We start from the raw sequence: 17,103 nt of genomic DNA, 5'->3' as shown, positions 1-17,103 counted from the left end.
GGCTCCACTGTAGAGAAATTGGGTAATTTTTGGAAGCAGAAGAGATGAAAAATGAGCAACCGCCTTTCCCGGGAATCGAACCACGGACCTCTGGAATACCGGCCCAGAGTGCAGAACCACTACACCACGAAGGCACGCTAGGAAAGCGGGAGAAATACCTTATATACTCCCCCTTTTAAAGGGCAACTGGAGATTTTTTTAGGGGACCTAATCGCCAAATCCTGGGTGTGGAGAGTCATCATCTACAGCCCTTTTAGTTCGGGCGCCACTGTAGAGACATTAGGTAATTTTTGGAAACATAAGAGATCCCAAATTAGCAAACGCCTTCGCCCGAACCACGGACCTCTGAAATACCGGCTCAGTGTGCTGACCACTACACCACGAAGACACGCTAAGAAAGCTGGAGAAGTACCTTATAACAGTAGCTCACTCGGCGCGTATTCGGTAGGAGATTTTTCGAGTCCCGATGAGAGCTTTGCACATTTTTCATGTCTCTGCCATAAAAAAATACCTAATGACTCTACAGTGTAATGGCTGAAGAATTACGTCTTCTGCTTCCAAAAACCTCTAATAACTATACAAGTGGCGCCTGAACTAAAAGGTGGTGAACGATAATTCGTCACCTCCAGGATTTAGCGATTGTGTTCCCTTATGCCCGGTCGTATTTTAAAAGGGGGAGTATATAAGGTATTTTCTTACTCCTTTCCGCGTACCTTCGTGGTGTACCTGGAAGCACACTAGAGTGGTCCAGCATATTTTTCACGTCTCCAGCATTTAAAAAGAAAACTAATGACTTGAAGATTATAAGAAACAGTGTAATGGTTGAAGCAACAAATAAGAAGTATAAAAGAGCTAATCATAGCTAATACTAAATTACAATGTGAAAATTTTAGGTACTTCTTAATTTTATCATATTTGTTCCTTTTATAGACCTAACTAATTTTGCTTCAGTAATCCCCCAAAATAATTCTACAAAAATGATTAAAATAAAATTTGTCATACATAATAAACACGTTTCTCTAAATATAACTACTAAAAACTCAATATATTTATCTCTACTGCGACGATCCTTTCCCACCATGCAGTTTTGGCTATACTTTGTTTCGAACGAAGTTCTTACACAAATAAAGTCATTTATTCTTTCATTTATCGTTTCACGAATTCTTGTTTTACGACACTGCATTACTAAATCACACCCTCAAAACATACTTTCAGCACACATAATTAATAAAAAAAACTTAAGCGAAGTATGTATTTATTATCCATATTAACCTGCTCTTCCGATTATAAATCTGGGAAAACAGTAATGCGGTAATATTGAGCAATTAAAATATGACAGGCCAAAATTTATGAAATTGAAAACTGCAGCCGAAAATGGAGGGTATGAATCAGCGGAAGCCTCAGGTACTCGTAATAAGATGACACAAGACCAAGTATGAAATACATGAAAACTTTATTTAATAATGAAGTACGGATAGTAACCAAAGCTAAGTATCGGAGGGTTATCCCCAGTGACAAATTGGACCAGCACACCAAATATGTAATTTGTACAGTCACTATGGTAATATATCAGTTATTGTCTTTACTTGGTTAAAAATCTGGACCTTGGGCGCAAAAGAATTTAATGAATATCAGGCCTATTTTATGTTATGCCTGTCAGGCCTAATTATGTTACACCCAGCCTGATCAGCGGCTACCCCGATGGTATGGAGAAACTACAATTTATCCAAAATTTAAAGTGCTTCGCATTATCACTTATGTTTGCATTTTCATCTGAAATTTAATGCTGCATAGAAACTTAAAAGCTCCCTTTGATTGAATACTGGATGCATTGTTCAAAGTCCATCAGCTGTTAAGATAGCCAAAGATACGTTTTTGGTTTGTTTTGGTTTGATTGTTTATGGTAAAGCACTCGAGGGCTATCTGCCTAAGGGCAAGGATACCTTCATGGAGGACTTCTTATGAAAAATGACTCGTATACACATTAAACATGGGAAAACCCAAGAACGCCCATGCAGCCAACCCGTTCTTCGGAATTAGAATGCCGGATAGAATTACCAGTGTTCATACAGCTCTGCCACTAAAGGGTCAACAAACTTTTTTCTCCAATTCACAAATTCGCCAGTGAACTGGCATTTTTCAAGAGGGTGCAGATAATCAGAAAGCACTATTTTATTCCTTTCCACCCCCCTGGAAAGTGACTGATCGAATTTATACGGTATTTCTTTTTCAATAATATAAAAGTCTTGATCCTATCAAATACTCTTTTGAGTGATAAAGTCAAGCAAGATAAAAAATTGACAAGATATAATAAAATAAAAATTATGCTTTAAAAATAATAGGCTTAGTTTTAAATCACAATCAGATCCACTGAAAACTGATAACAATGCAGCAATCCTTATAATATTGCAGAAGTATATAATTTTATTCTCATTGTTCTTTTCTTTTGTACTGATAATTTTCTAAGTTGCATCACAGAGGCGAATACAATTGCTTCTTTCACGATTTGTGGACAATGTGATCTGTAATTTTATTCAGTTTGAAATTCCAAATGCAAAATATATAGAAAAATATCCAGTAGCATATTTTGAATAGAATGTAAAATTTAACATAATTATTTTTCGTGGGTAACTAAATCTATCCTTTTATCTACTAGTTCCCCTCCCAGGTAATAAATAAAATGAATAGTTTATTAACGAACTGGTATTAACAAAATTATATGGTGTAACGGTAGCACTCTGGGCCGGTATTCCAGAGGTCCGTGGTTCGATTCCCGGCGAAGGCGGTTGCATATTTGTCATCTTTTCTGCTTCCAATTAACCTAATGACTCTACAACTTAACGGAACTACAATTTTGGCCTAACTTAATTTGCTAGTTTGGCATCATCATTCTTACATGAGTAAAAGACGAAACACCTTCACATTTATTAATTATTGTTCATTGAACGGAGATTGGTTTGTTCCCCTTGAAAAGTCAACTAATTTCCGATCAATGACGATAATTACTTGGTTTATTTAATTTCTTTTTCAAAGTTTGAATTTTTGTTATTGATGATTTAAATTTAAGTTCCCTTAAAAAATTTTTTCATGATTTACATTCAAGTTCCCTTAAAAAACAATTTTCGGAATTAAACTTCCTACTTCTAGGTTCCCTCATTTTGATACATTCAACTAACTTTAGTAAATAAATTATTAGTATCTTTGCAGCTATTGCGCAAGTATTAGAAAAACTTTTTTTTTTTATTTCAATGAATTTTAGTTCATTCTCTCTCTCTCTCTCTCTATATATATATATATATATATATATATATATATATATATATATATACCCACTCTGTTACTCGGTAAAGTTATGTTACTCGGTATTGTTAAAAGTATATATATACTTTTTCTTTTAATGCATTTCGATTGCAACCAAAAAGGGAGGTGGACAACTGCATGTTATAACAGTCCTATGTACAAAATTTCAACGTTCCGCTTTTGAGTTATGCGAGATACATAAATGCGTACAGATGCCACGGAAAAAATCTCTTCTGAATCTATTTTAAATTAGTTTTATAATTCGGTTGAGGGAAAAGAGTCCTTTATTTTGTCCTTACGTACAGATGTCATACAAAAACATCGCTAAATTGCATTCGATAGCAGTCAAAATGGATATTTTCGTTGAAATATTGTACCCGGAATTTTTCGTGATTACACTACTTCCTTTACTTCGTACAAGGAAGTAAAAATTCATGCTGAATTAATATCATATATGAATCCTAAAAGTGAAGAACAGTGACACTCCGAGGTATTATTTCATAGCTTTGACCGAAGAAGAAACGCCTAAGTCTGGGTTTAATTTTGTATGCAAATGGAAATGATTTTTAGTTAAATAGAACCAAATGCTAAACAAACAATTTTTAAAGAAATAAAGTACTCAATGAAGAAGGTAGTTTCCATGGATATCAATCTAAAATAGCAATAGAGTAAAATTTGCTATATAAGCAGAATTATTTAGAAGCCGATGGTTCATAAAATTTAACATCTTTGTCTGACGACTCAGTGACGTTTTTATTTCGTAAAGTTTCTTCACAAGCAAGCTATTATATTTTTTCCTTGCCTTATATCTAAAACGCTTACCTTATTTAAGACCTTTTTTTTTTTTTTTTTTTTTTTTTTCCCCTTCCAAAATTTGTATCTCCTTTTTGAATTGAACCAAGACCTAAAAGACCTAATTATGAGGAACAACAACTTTCGACTAAAAGGCGATTTTCAAAATGGCGAAATTTCCTGCTAAATTCTTGGTGTTCAAAATCGTCTGATCGACCACGTAATAAATGAACTTACCGAGTGAAACCGTCAGCTTCAGAAGGAGGTTAAGAAACTATTTAAATGCCGTATTAAAAGTTAATTCCAATAAAATTTATGATAACGATAATAATTTTGGTTAATAATTTTGCTGAAAATACTAACGCCTGTGGTAATCCAGCGTAGTCAGCCTCGAAAATTCTGACTTTTCATTTTTAAAACTGAACTCTTATTAATATTGAACTAAAATTTTCTCCCACATGATTATATTTCTTGCATTCTGGTTTCAATTTTATACCATATTCAGGACATGATTAATCTTTACTAGAGGGCTTGAGACTAATTTTTCATTTATTAAAGCCACTTGACATGCATTCGTATAAGAGGGAAAAGAAAAATCAGCATGCTTGTTCTTACTCACCATTAAGCAGTAGATTTTAAAACACCATAGTTAACTAAAATTCGTTGAGTCTTATTTAATGAATGAAATTATCGAAATCTTATTCAACGCGTGAAATATTTTATTTTATCCAATGGCGGTCAGTATTGACCACTTTTAAATGGTAACTATTTGACTGTGGAGGCACGTAATAGGCAGCCACTGTTGCTTTTTATGAAGGAACAAACAGTTACAACCATGCCTTTCCGGGATTCGAACCCGTGCCCTTCGGTTACCGCAGTAGACTCTTCTAACTACAACACAGTCTGGGCGGCCAACGCGTGAAATATATCTATCTCTTTTTCCTTAAACTGTTGAAAATATTCTACCACCCTAAGCCCCGCATTTTCTCAGAAGTCCTGAAGGCCAACATTGCTTGTTTCCATAAAAGAACCAGGTTTATAAGGAATTATGAATCGATTTGAAGGGACACCTTCATAACGAATGCCCCTTCACAAACGAGGTAATTTTTTACGTCAATCATTTTTATGTCTAAAGACAAAAATGCGGAATAAAACTATTTATTTCGCCTGAGAAAAAGAGACCTGCATTTAGCGCTCTCAAAATCGATAGAGTCTGAATCGATAGTTTGAATTGATAAAGATCAAGTTTGAAACGATAGACCTTTGAATCAAAATCAAGTTTGAATCGATGGAGATCAAGTTTGAATAGATAGAGTTTGATTCTATGTCAATCTATGGTTGCTTATTGCTTAATTTTAAATTTTAAACTGGCATGTTTTCTTCTAGTTTGATCAGTATTTAACTCGAAAAAATTGGTCTCGATGAGGTTTCTTGCATCCGCGATATTGATGTAAGTCAAATTTTCATTTGCTTCAATATTCACGGCCAAAAACTGAAACTCTATTTTTGTAACAATATCCCAGCATAAATGTATCCGTGCATTTATAAAAATTTCTTTTTTTCAAAATATTGTTCCATTGGCAATTGCTCCGCATAACGGTGCAGGTACTTTTATGCCGAGGCACTCTTATGAAAAACCTTTTGTCTTTTCAAGCAGTGGCCGGTTTTTACAAAGGTACCGGCATCTTTATAACGGATCATCCTTACGCAGCGATCCCATTCTTAAGCCCGGGATTTATGGACCTAGATGCCAACTAAGCTTTGACAGCATCGTGAAATGCTTGCATTTACCTAATACTCCGTAGAGGTAAATCTGCTGACCAGAAACCTAACCACCTCGTCAATTTTTGAACATCGTAAAAACCTATTTTGAGTTTAATTTAAAACTTAAATCTCTCTTCCCCAGCCGGTATCTTATTGCATTATTGTTTCGTTGGCAACAATTCATAAAACAAAGTGTAACAACATTAATAAACAAAGTGACCTCAAATGACTCGCAAACTCAAGTTGTAAGATGAAAGAGTACATCGTAAAAAATAAAATCAATAAGGAAAAGCCTCTTTCAATCAAAAAAACATATTTTTATAAAATTAATGTTGAGATATATTCCAAATAAATGAACCAATTATTTCAACACATATCCATTAGCTTCCGATTATAAATGTTCGAGTACATGCAATACATTCAGACATGAATGGTTCTTGAATAATGCATGTATCGTCAGTAGCTCGAACCCATATTTAAAGTCGTTATCTTCACTTTTTTGCGAAGGTGAGCGTATCTTACTTTAAATCAGTTTTCACGAAATCTTTTATTTGAAACTTTTATTGATAATATCAGCAATGATGAAACCTTGACAAAAGGACGAGTTACAATAAGAAGAGTTCAAACAAATTGACTTGTCTAATAGAGTAGTTAAAATAAGATCAAATGGGAAAGACGCTTCTTTTGTTCTTGGTAAATCTTCCCATAAGATTAATTGAAGCTGATCTAAACTAACACGCGATCGCATAATGTATTTTCTTAGAACCGGGAACATGGGACATGAGATTTTGTTTCGCTTCGTCGGTTCGCAACATTTGGTTAAGAAAGGTGATGGCTTAGAATTATAGCAGGGAAGTTGTTAGTTCCTTTTATTGCTATAAACTCAAACTCGAACAGTCTCGTCATGCTACATTTCCTTCTTTTGTTTCTTAGTGTCTGGGCAGGACCATGTAAGTAGGAATGTGGATAAAGAAAATGTAATGGTAACTGCGATCTTGCGGCTTTAGAATATAGAAAAATATATGAAAACATAACAAATTTTATAATACAATAAAAAAAAAATCTGAAATGTTTCAGATTTTAAATTACGTCCAAAGGGGCGTTTTTTTAACATTGTGTCTGTTACCTTTATTTATTAAATATCACGTTCTTCGCAGTCAAACCATAAAATTCAGTTGAAGATCAATATAGTTTAAATTGAGCATATCTTTAAAATTTCCAATACAGAGTCTCGCGCGCTGGAGCTAAAAATGTTTTCTCTGTACAACGGTGCCATTCTCGCTTTAAAATCATTGAGTTTGTTAATCAAAAATTCGTTAAAGTTTTACAAAATATGAAATCGTTAATAAAACAAATTCCAAATTTGGGCTTGCACATACCCATATTCGCAGTAGGATTACGTCATTCAAAATTCGATGGCTCTATGTACCGTTGTTTTATCACAGTGCGAGAAAAACACATACATTTAGCAGATTCCTCATTATACTTAATTTCTTTAAATATAACACAGGGCGATAATATTTAGTGGCAACAATTTGAAAAGTGAAACAACGCTTGTAGTGAATCAAAGCAAAATGCCAAAACGAAATGAATAATCCTTCTGGGCAATTTGGCCCTTTGGACTAATAAAAAGAATATAAAATTTCTTTTAAAAAATACGCAAGGAGAAGAAAAAGGCTATTACAGTTCTTTCCAGCCGATTTTGTTATACTCAACTTAGATCACTCTAGATCTAAGTCATATTAAACTTTATGAATAACTTTGCTATAAAAGCATTGTTGCGTTCTACGGGTTCGTGGATTTGGAGTGACTGATGGCAACACTTGATGAAGAATGAAAACGTAACTTATTCGTCATTATTACACAGGACAGTTTCAAATACGAGTTACAGTCGTCGAAAAATTACGATAAACAGGTTGAAACAATCAGCAAATACAACCTTTAGGCTATCAGGCTGTAAGGGTGAAGACAGCTTCACGGCAAAGCACTAAAGTGCAGCTCCCGACTCGGTCGAACTCTCTCGAGCTAGTCTCTGAACTCAAGACATTACTTCTGAACTCAATATACTCTTCACTACCACTCAAGATATTCTCTGCTTCACGTACAGCAGGGTGTATATAGCTTCTGACCTGCCTTCGAGAACATTCTCGGGAAAACCGACATTGAATTCGTTCTAGAATGTTCTCTCTCCGTCTATGCTATATAACCAAATGTCGCCAAATGGGCGATTTTGCGCTAAATTTGTCAATCCTGCCTTTCCTTGCTACTTTCTGGCAACCCTAAACCCGATTTACAGAGAAGCTATCTAACCGCAGCTGGGCATTTCGGAACAGTATCGTTTCTATGAACTTTGTGCCATCATATGCATTGCGAAAAATAATCACCTTAGTGAATTTGGAATTAAAACTATTTTTAACGCATTTTTTTCTGATTTTGAATATCAGCATACAAATATTCCCATTATCGGTCTTAAATTTAAAAACATGCTTGTATTAATTTTTAAAAATTATACGCTGAGTAAACATTATATACAATACGAAATCATAAAAAATTGAAGTTTTTGATTTTGCAGCGAATAATATGCTAATTTTGTAAATATTAAATTAAATTGATGTTGCAGATTAAAGTATAATTGACATATAAATATGAAATTCAAGAAAATAAATTAAATTGATGTTGCAGATTAAAGTATAATTGACATATAAATATGAAATTCAAGAAAATAAATTTCAGTGAAACGTCACAAAAGTTTCTTAAAAAGCTCATTCATGACGCAACCAAACAGAAAAATAATGATAGACTTGAAGGGAAATAATAGAAGAATTAATTCTTAGTGCTGCTTAAAATATTCCAATGGCGAATATTGGAGCCCGAGGCTGCAATTTTCCGTTTAAGGCAAAAATCCAATTTTTCCTGAGGCACAAATAAGTTCTTGTTAAAATGGATTTCTCAGAGACTCTACATTTCACATTTGAATTATTTTCTAAATAAAGTTAAGATGATTCTTAATCTTTTACTACTACTTTTGAAAATTATGCTACTGAAAAAAGTAACACTTTCTCAAATCTTATATAAACAATGTCTTCAAATTTAAAAGAGAGAGAAATTAATTAGAAAAATATAAACTAAAAAAAAAAAAAATTGTCTTTTCAAATACACTGCTCGATAAGATTTCGACATTAGTTTTGATCTGAAATCAAACAATAGTCATAAGAAAAAAAATCTTCCTACTATCTTCAGATGAAAAGTTCCAGATCTAAGTAATCCCTCTTGCTTGAGAAAAATGGAATCTGCAGAATAAATCTTGACAGGTGTAAAGTTAGTTTGTTGTTTCTGAAGGTATAGGGAAGTTCTTTTAGTACTTATGTTCGGATTCTCACAATGGCAACAAGAAGATTCAAAAGCATTCAATTCAATTTTTTTCGTTTGTTTAGAATGCAAGGTAAAAAGAATATCTTCTTCACTGGGGCATTGCTAATTGAGGATACTGGATTATTTAGACTAAAGTAAAGCATGCGAGGGCTGTTTGCTTAACAGTACAGTACACCAGGGAGAAGGTGCACCCAGACCTGGCTTCATTTAAATGTCTTGCGCGGTTAATAACCCCAACCGTCTAGAGGCGATGTAAGGAGGACCAACCCCCTGTCAATCCAGAGGGACTTATGTCTTCACGCAGTTTGCGTTTATGTACACAAAGTCAGGGTTGAACGGCCACACATCCACCTACAAAGAGAAGAAAATGCAACGTAGTCTGTCCCCAAGTTGATCAAGAGGAGGTAACCCTCAAGGACCGCGTTCGAAATCTTACCATGTAGCAAAACCACAAGGCAAAAGAACAAACAAGACAGTACCATATGGTCCCTGCCGAGCCTGAACTTAGCACCGAATAAATAACGGCTCTATATGAAGACTAATTTTATACCTCCCCCCCCCCCGCGGTCGAGACTGCCTTAGACAGCAGCTTCACCAGTTTTACCTGCATGGATCCCGAGAAAGCGCTGCCTAACAGTGCAGATAAAAGTGCTGAAAAGTATATCTTATGATAAACTTTCTCTTTCTAATTTTTTTAATAGTGACGATGATCGTAAGTTAATCTGTTCCATATAAAATTTATTTGCGCCGTGCAAGAATGCATAATTGCGAGAACTTTTATAACAGTGTTTCGTCATAAAAGATGTCAAAAATTTTAGACATATCAGAGCCATTGTTCAGAAAGACGGAAACTTGCATGAAGGTGAATTGGCGTAAAAGCATCTGCGCCAATTGATGTCTTAATTTATAAAAATCAACCATCGTAAAGATGACGACATAGTTACTCATAGGCATTGCTACGCACGTAGGATTTTAGTTTGCTGTTTTGACCTACTGGTCAAGAACTGGTCAGGATATGAAAATTCTAATATCCCAGAATAAAAGATGCGCGTACTTTTATAAAAATTGCTCTTCCCAAGTTAGAAAGCTAACTACAAACCTATGCAGACACTTTTATGGCAACTCACCTTCGTGAAAATTTCTGTCTCTTCGAGTTACACAAAAATATTTTATGACACTTTATGAAGCTGTCCCGAAACTACATTCTTATATGCAGATATAATTTTATATGACACAGTTAAATCAAATTAAAAACTAATCTGAGTAACAGTGAAGCTCTCTTTACGCCAAGACTTTGCCTTTCTCGGCAGTAGCCAACATGCTAAAGAACCAGTACTTTTATGACCGAGGATCATTATGAAAGCATCTGATAAGCGTTAACAGAGCAAGAATTTTTGTGGATTACCACAATATTTCGTGTTTGATGACCTTGAGAATTAGTGTAATAAAGGAGAATTATTGCTTATAAAAATATTAATCACTGAAAAATTATAAAAATACGAGATAAAACTTTTTTTTCCCTTTCTCTTTAAGCATTTTGGAGGTAAAAATATTTTTATACGTAACTAAAAGAAAAAATTATTTTTTGAGATAAATCTACAAAACCTGCATGTGATTCTCATGTAAACAACTTTGGTGTGTGGAATGATTCAGTAAAAACCTAAAACATCTCAGCTTTGATGCCAACTAAATGGGGAAAATAAATTCCAGAAATTCCAAATTTGATTTTCAAAAGCGAATTTGACAACCTTGCTATCTATGACAAGAATGAAAGAAAGTGTAATTTCTAATCAAGTTTTCCTGGTTAACTGATTATGCCATAACTTGCGAGGATTCTCTGCTTCAGTAAGGATATGACTGCATGTCTCATTTAATATTACGCATGGGGAAAATGACAAAATTCCTATATTGCCAACATGTTTTTTATTAGCCAAATCCGGGAATAACTTACCACTATTAAATCAATTTACTCTCTCTGATATTAGTAAGTCATTTCCAAACAAGAAAAAATAATTGATCTCACATTTTTGGAAAAAGTTAATCTGGGTGCCCTGCTGTCAGGTAATGGATAGAAAGGAAACACATAAGAATTCTGAAATGTTTTAAGCCCACTGAGAAGTTTAGGTTATTTGATTATGGCAAAGTATATGAGGACTATCTGTTTAAGGGGACGGATCTTCATGGAGGAAAACTGGCTCGTATTCACGTTACATGCGGAGAAAACCATGAAAACCAATCACGCAACCAGTCCGTTCGTCAGGATTCGAATCCAAGTCGAACTATTAATATTCAGCAACTGTAACCGCTCGGCCACTGGAAGGGCCTCATAGAGGAGAAATGGCTTCAGATAGTTAAGTTTTGTGCCTTGTCATGTTGAAGCTTTGTGGAACACTGTGTGAAATTTCATAAACTTGGCATTGGCATGTGTTCTGCTCTTTTTTTTTTTTTTTTTTTCAATGAAAAATGAATAAAGTGTCAAAAAAGGTGTGGCTGACAAGGCCATGGTTTGGTGCCTCTGTCGAAAAAGCCTCACTGCATCAAAAATCAGCAGCACATGCTGCAGAAATTAGGAAACGAAACTCCATCATTTGTTACTTTTAAACGATGGGTCGGTGACTTCAAGCATGGAGGCGAAAGCATTTTGGATAAACCATGAGAAAGACGTCCAAGTAGCAAAAGAGGAAAGCATCAACGCTATGCTGGATAGGTTTATTGACGGTCTTAGAATGACTGTGAAAACAGTGTCTGAATGTTCGCAGATCTAAATCAAAAGTGTTTCCACACATCATCAGGAATTGCCCATAAACAAAATGCCCCCTATAAGTGCTGCCCTAAAACAATATGATTGGGAAGAAGAAGGGTTAATTTTGGCTGATTTTGCGATGAAAGGTTCTACTATCAACGTGCAACATCATGCTAATCTGAAACATGAACTACGAGATAGTATAATGGCGAAATAGCCAGGAAAACAGAAAAAGGTTATTATGTTACTACAAAGGCGAAACCCCCAGCTCCCCCGGCTGATGATTCAGCCAAAAAGCTTTTAGAGGCCAGCCCGACAAAATAAACGAACTGATGATGAAAAAAAAAAGAATAAACAGTTTAACATGTAATAAAACGACACATAAAGAAAAGAAAATAGATACACTCATTCACACATCCACTCTAGCTAAGTATCTCTGTGCGGTGATAATATTCATTATTTCCTTGGAATAAAGCAGCATTTTACTATAACCCTTAAGATCTCTTAGAAATTAGATTTTCATTTTATCTCTAATAGTACTTGCAGTCAGGCCACAGGTTTCAACGAAGTGAATATTATCACCTCTTACTCCACATAGCCGACAAAGATTGTTTTCCTGCAAGGCTATTCAAGTACATGGAAAAACGTCCATGTCCCGTCAAGAAAGACAAGACAAAGCAAGAGAAAGGTATCATCCTGCATGAAAACAGTGCACCTCCTCACCGTGCAGCAACTGCACAAGCTGCTTTAGTTGATTGCGAATTCACTTCACTTACCCATCAGACTTATTCACCTAGCCTAGTTCCATCAGATTTTCATATGTTTCCTACTATGAAGAACTCTTCACCATGGACTAGCTTCCAGTAGTCAACCCCGGGTCCCTTCACCATGGACTCCCTTCACCATGGACTAGCTTCCAGTAGTCAACCCCGGGCGGCAATGAACGAGGTCAGGTTTATGAGCACACAAGACAGGGCAACCAGGCAGCAGCTGGTCACCGAAAAAACTAGGAAAATGTCAGTCCGTCTTAGCTGACCAATGGAGGCCAACCTTTCAAATATCTACCATGTAGCGATCACACAGCCTGAGACAGACTTGACAGTACCGTTACAGACCCCCGCTGCGCCTGAAACGATCAGCGAATTGTCGATTGTTCTAGTCACTGTAAAGACTGATTATGTACCCCAGGAGCCGAGTACAGGCCTTAGCCAGAACGCCGTGGTTACCTCCCAGTCAACCCCCAAAGGGGATTCCGATCAAGACAGTTGATTAATTGATTATGGCAAAACATGTCAGGACCATCTGCTTTTTACAGTATGCGTTCGTGGAGAAAATCACAAAATTGCTATGTAACTTGCCAGCTCGCTACGAGCAAAAAACAGGATAAATTATCACTTTTCAGCCATCTAACCTATTCCGCTACTAAAAAGTTATTTTTAAACAAGCAAGAAATTGTTGTATTCAGCCTTAAGCACTTTTACAAGGTATTACTAAAATTTACTTGTATACTAAAACTGATGTAAAATTCTACAAAGCCCAGAAGAAAATTATTTTTAAATATTTCTTCAACATAGGTCTTGTGTTGCGGTTATCTTGAAGTAGAGAAATATTGATAATGTAAAAGTATTAATGATCTAATTTATTTTAATCCATTTTACGTATCTTCGGTGTCAAGTTTTAAAGGATTTTCTTTCATTCATTTCAATTCATATTTTTGACATATATATTTTTATATAAATAATTAATCACTTTTTATTTTAATTTGATCACTTTTCTATACATATTTTATTTCTTTATTATTATTTTATTTATGATTACCCAACCTTCATTAGAACAACTTCACTTTTCATTTCAAAAATGAATGTTGGCGTGATTCTATTTACCACGAAAGTTACAAAATTGCAGTTCTACTTCTTGTTACATGAACCCCATCGATGTCAGTGTCCTCCGACACCACTTCCATCAAGGAACTCCAATCCAGAGAGAGGTATAGAGGGGGGGAGGTTGTTCATCACAGTTAAAACCAACCAACCGTATCTGGTGACCGTAGTTCAACAACATTGGCCAACAGTTGCAGGCACCATTCATAAGTCAACTTATCGGCTTATAAATCACAGTTTCCCCTTTCGCTCACTTTCTGCTGGCGATCGCTCGACCGTCTTGGAATACGAGAAACATTCAAAACTCGGTCACAGTCACTTGTTCATTATTTTTTTAGTTAATTAAATTGCACTCTGAAATCTTTAGATCAGAGTCTAGCACCTAAGAGGTTTTACCATTAAAGCTTTTATTTTTTTTTAATTAGAAAACATACAAATTTTAAAAATATTTTTAAATATATTTATATTACACCCAAAGAGGCCTTTTTGTTTTTAATAGTTTGTGTGTTACCTTTATTTATTTAATTTGGACAGGAAGGACCTTTATTTATTAAATACTCCAGGAAGTGACGAATAATCTGCTAGGCCCTCTCTAGGATTAGAACCACACAGTTTTCGATTACTGAATGGATGGACATGCTACTATGATAGCACGTAGTGCAAAAGCGAAATTTCATTGGATATTTGTATTATAGTAAAGTACGCGAGGACTGGGTAAGGAAAAAGATGCTTTTGCGGTGGACTTTTTTAATGGGAACTGGATGGCACTCACCTTACATATTAAAAAATGTCTTGAGCAGAATTTCGACATTTCATTCTTCTCCCTTAATGAGTAAGAGTTTTAAATTAATTGTTAGCATTTGTTCATTTTAGAAAAGAGCATTACTTAGATTCGATATACGGCGAGATAACTTCAAACGACATTTTTCTCAAAATATTTCTCATGAAACTCCTGGATTTTACGTTCGCTACATTTAACTTGAATAACTTCGATCACATTGCAGAGTTATTGAAAACGAATGCCAGGTTTCTGAAAAAAATATTACTCCAGAATCTTTAAAAACATCTGAAAAATTAGAGTGCTAAAATGTAAAGTTATTTAAGTTTTGGTAGACTATAGTCAGAGGTAAATTGAGTTGATCACAGAAATAGTTCAACGCACATAAAATTTTAAAATTCAAAAATGAAGATAATTTAAAAAAAAGTCATGAGTTTAAAGAAAAGACTTAAAAGCAGTTACTTACAAACACATTTTGTTTCATTATAATACTGGAATATGAAGAGAAATTCGTATATAAATATAATAAAAATGTAAAATAATTAATATATGAAACAACAAAAATATGATCACAAAACATTTTAATTATTGTAAAAACGAAGAAGCTAAAAACATCAAGTCTTTGGCTTTAAATGCACATTAAATACCGAATGTACGAATTATTTTATTTAGACGGCAAGCCAAGATGCTAAAGTAATACATATGACTTTCATTGGTATAATTTATTATAAGGTATCTCTCCCGCCTACTTAGCATACCTTCGTGGTGTAACGGTCAGCACATTCGGTGCGTATTCGAGAGGTGCGAGGTTCAAGTCCCGGCGAGGGCATTGCTCTTTTTCTCAGCATAAAAAAACCTAATGTCTGCAATATAATTAAATTTTTAACTGAAATTTAAAAAAAAAAAATCCTAATGTCTCTAGAGTGGCGCCCGAGCTAAAAGGGTGTTGGATGATGATTCTCCGCACCCAGGATTTGGCGTTTGGATTCCCGAAAAACCCCAGTCGAAAAAGTCCCCTTTAAAAAGGGGAGTATATAAGATATTTCCCCCATTTCCTAGCGTGCCTTCGTGGTGTAGTGGTTCTGCACGCTGTGCCAGTATTCCAGAGGTCCGTGGTTCGATTCCCGGCGAAGGTGTTTGCTAATTTTTCATCTCTCCGGCTTTTCGAATTAACCTAATATCTCTACAACACACACATACATACATGTTTTGAGAACATTTGGGCTAAATATATTTATAAACAGCATATGTTTAGAATTTCCGATAGACGACTCACGCGCTGGAGATTAAAATGTTTTATTCCGCACAGTGTTCCCTCCGTTCACTTTAAAATCGTTGTTTTTTAATCAAAAGCATTCTTTTTTCAATGACCTTTTAGTACTCTGAAACCCTTTTAATGGCCGGAAACAGAAGCCTCCTTAATGCTATGGACTCATTAGTAGATTAAGCAGCTCGCAATATATTGAAATAGAGAATTAATTTAAGAGCTCAAGAAGAAGACACAGAGGCATGTAAGATTTCCACCCGTACATAACGACAATTTTACTGTTTAAGAAACAATGGTGAAATTTATATCACCCGCGCTAGGTCGTCGCGGTTCGCTTCACGAAGAAATTGAGTGCATCACGATGTCTACATCGTCTCCTTCCGCGATGAAACCCACTAGTAATTCTGAAAACGAATGTATGATCAATGTATTTTCTATGTAATGCAAAAATATAAAATCACTTAACTTACGCAAGGTACACATTCATACTGTTGTGTGCGTACGGGTTTGTATTAGATTGAATGCACAAGTCCGATAATAGGTTAATAAAAATTAATTTTTATCAAAAGAAATATTTCAGAACGCCTGAAATTTTCCCGTAAATATGCGTATCCACAGTTTAATCAGTCCACAGTATCACACAGTTTAATCAGTAGTTACACTTCAAGCTACTAAAAACGTTAAACACACTAAGAACGTTAAACACAAGGCAGCGCAAAGCGCATCTAAAGAGAAAGCTAATCCAATCTCACCCTGAATTCGCAACAATAGCAACGACAGCAACAAACTGACTCAACGCAGATGTTCTCTCTTCGGCTTTATATAGTTTTCAGCCGGCCGCCGAGATATTTGTAGTACTTTCTGCTTCCCGAAATAACTGGAAAGCAATATGAGTGTGGAATTACGGTTACAGCTAACATAGTGGTCAATTACATTTAGTCAATTTCAATACGTATTGCGGTGATACAGGGACCGAACCATAATGTCTCCAAATTGTCTCCATATTTGGTGACTTTTGGTGATTTCTCGCCAAATTTGGTGACAAAGTGAATCGCCAAAACCGTTGTCAGCTTGGCGATATCTCGCCAAATTACCGAGATACACATTTACCGTTGTATTCTTACTTTTCCGGCAAAACTTTCTCTTAAAATTTGTTTCGCGTAACATTACACAGAAAAATACAACAATTTTTCATATAATTGCACAA

General features: G+C 35.1%; 1 protein-coding gene and 1 long non-coding RNA gene across 3 annotated transcripts in view; one reads left to right on the top strand and one right to left on the bottom strand.

Annotated features, from left to right (window-relative positions):
* LOC146998583 (uncharacterized) overlaps nt 1-17,103 on the top strand; it is a 140,574-nt gene that overhangs the window by 59,722 nt on the left and 63,749 nt on the right. The gene's annotated exons all lie outside the window — the stretch shown is intronic.
* The window catches only part of CalpC (calpain C), a 159,458-nt gene that overhangs the window by 122,480 nt on the left and 19,875 nt on the right, over nt 1-17,103 (bottom strand). The gene's annotated exons all lie outside the window — the stretch shown is intronic.

This window comes from Stegodyphus dumicola, chromosome 2, assembly GCF_044657685.1.
Source record: "Stegodyphus dumicola isolate Sdum_Otavi_A_Nest chromosome 2, ASM4465768v1".
In the NCBI taxonomy this organism is placed as follows: Eukaryota; Metazoa; Arthropoda; class Arachnida; order Araneae; family Eresidae; genus Stegodyphus; species Stegodyphus dumicola.
The sequence above is the reverse complement of the archived record's forward strand: the minus strand, read 5'-3'. Positions and strand labels throughout refer to the sequence as shown.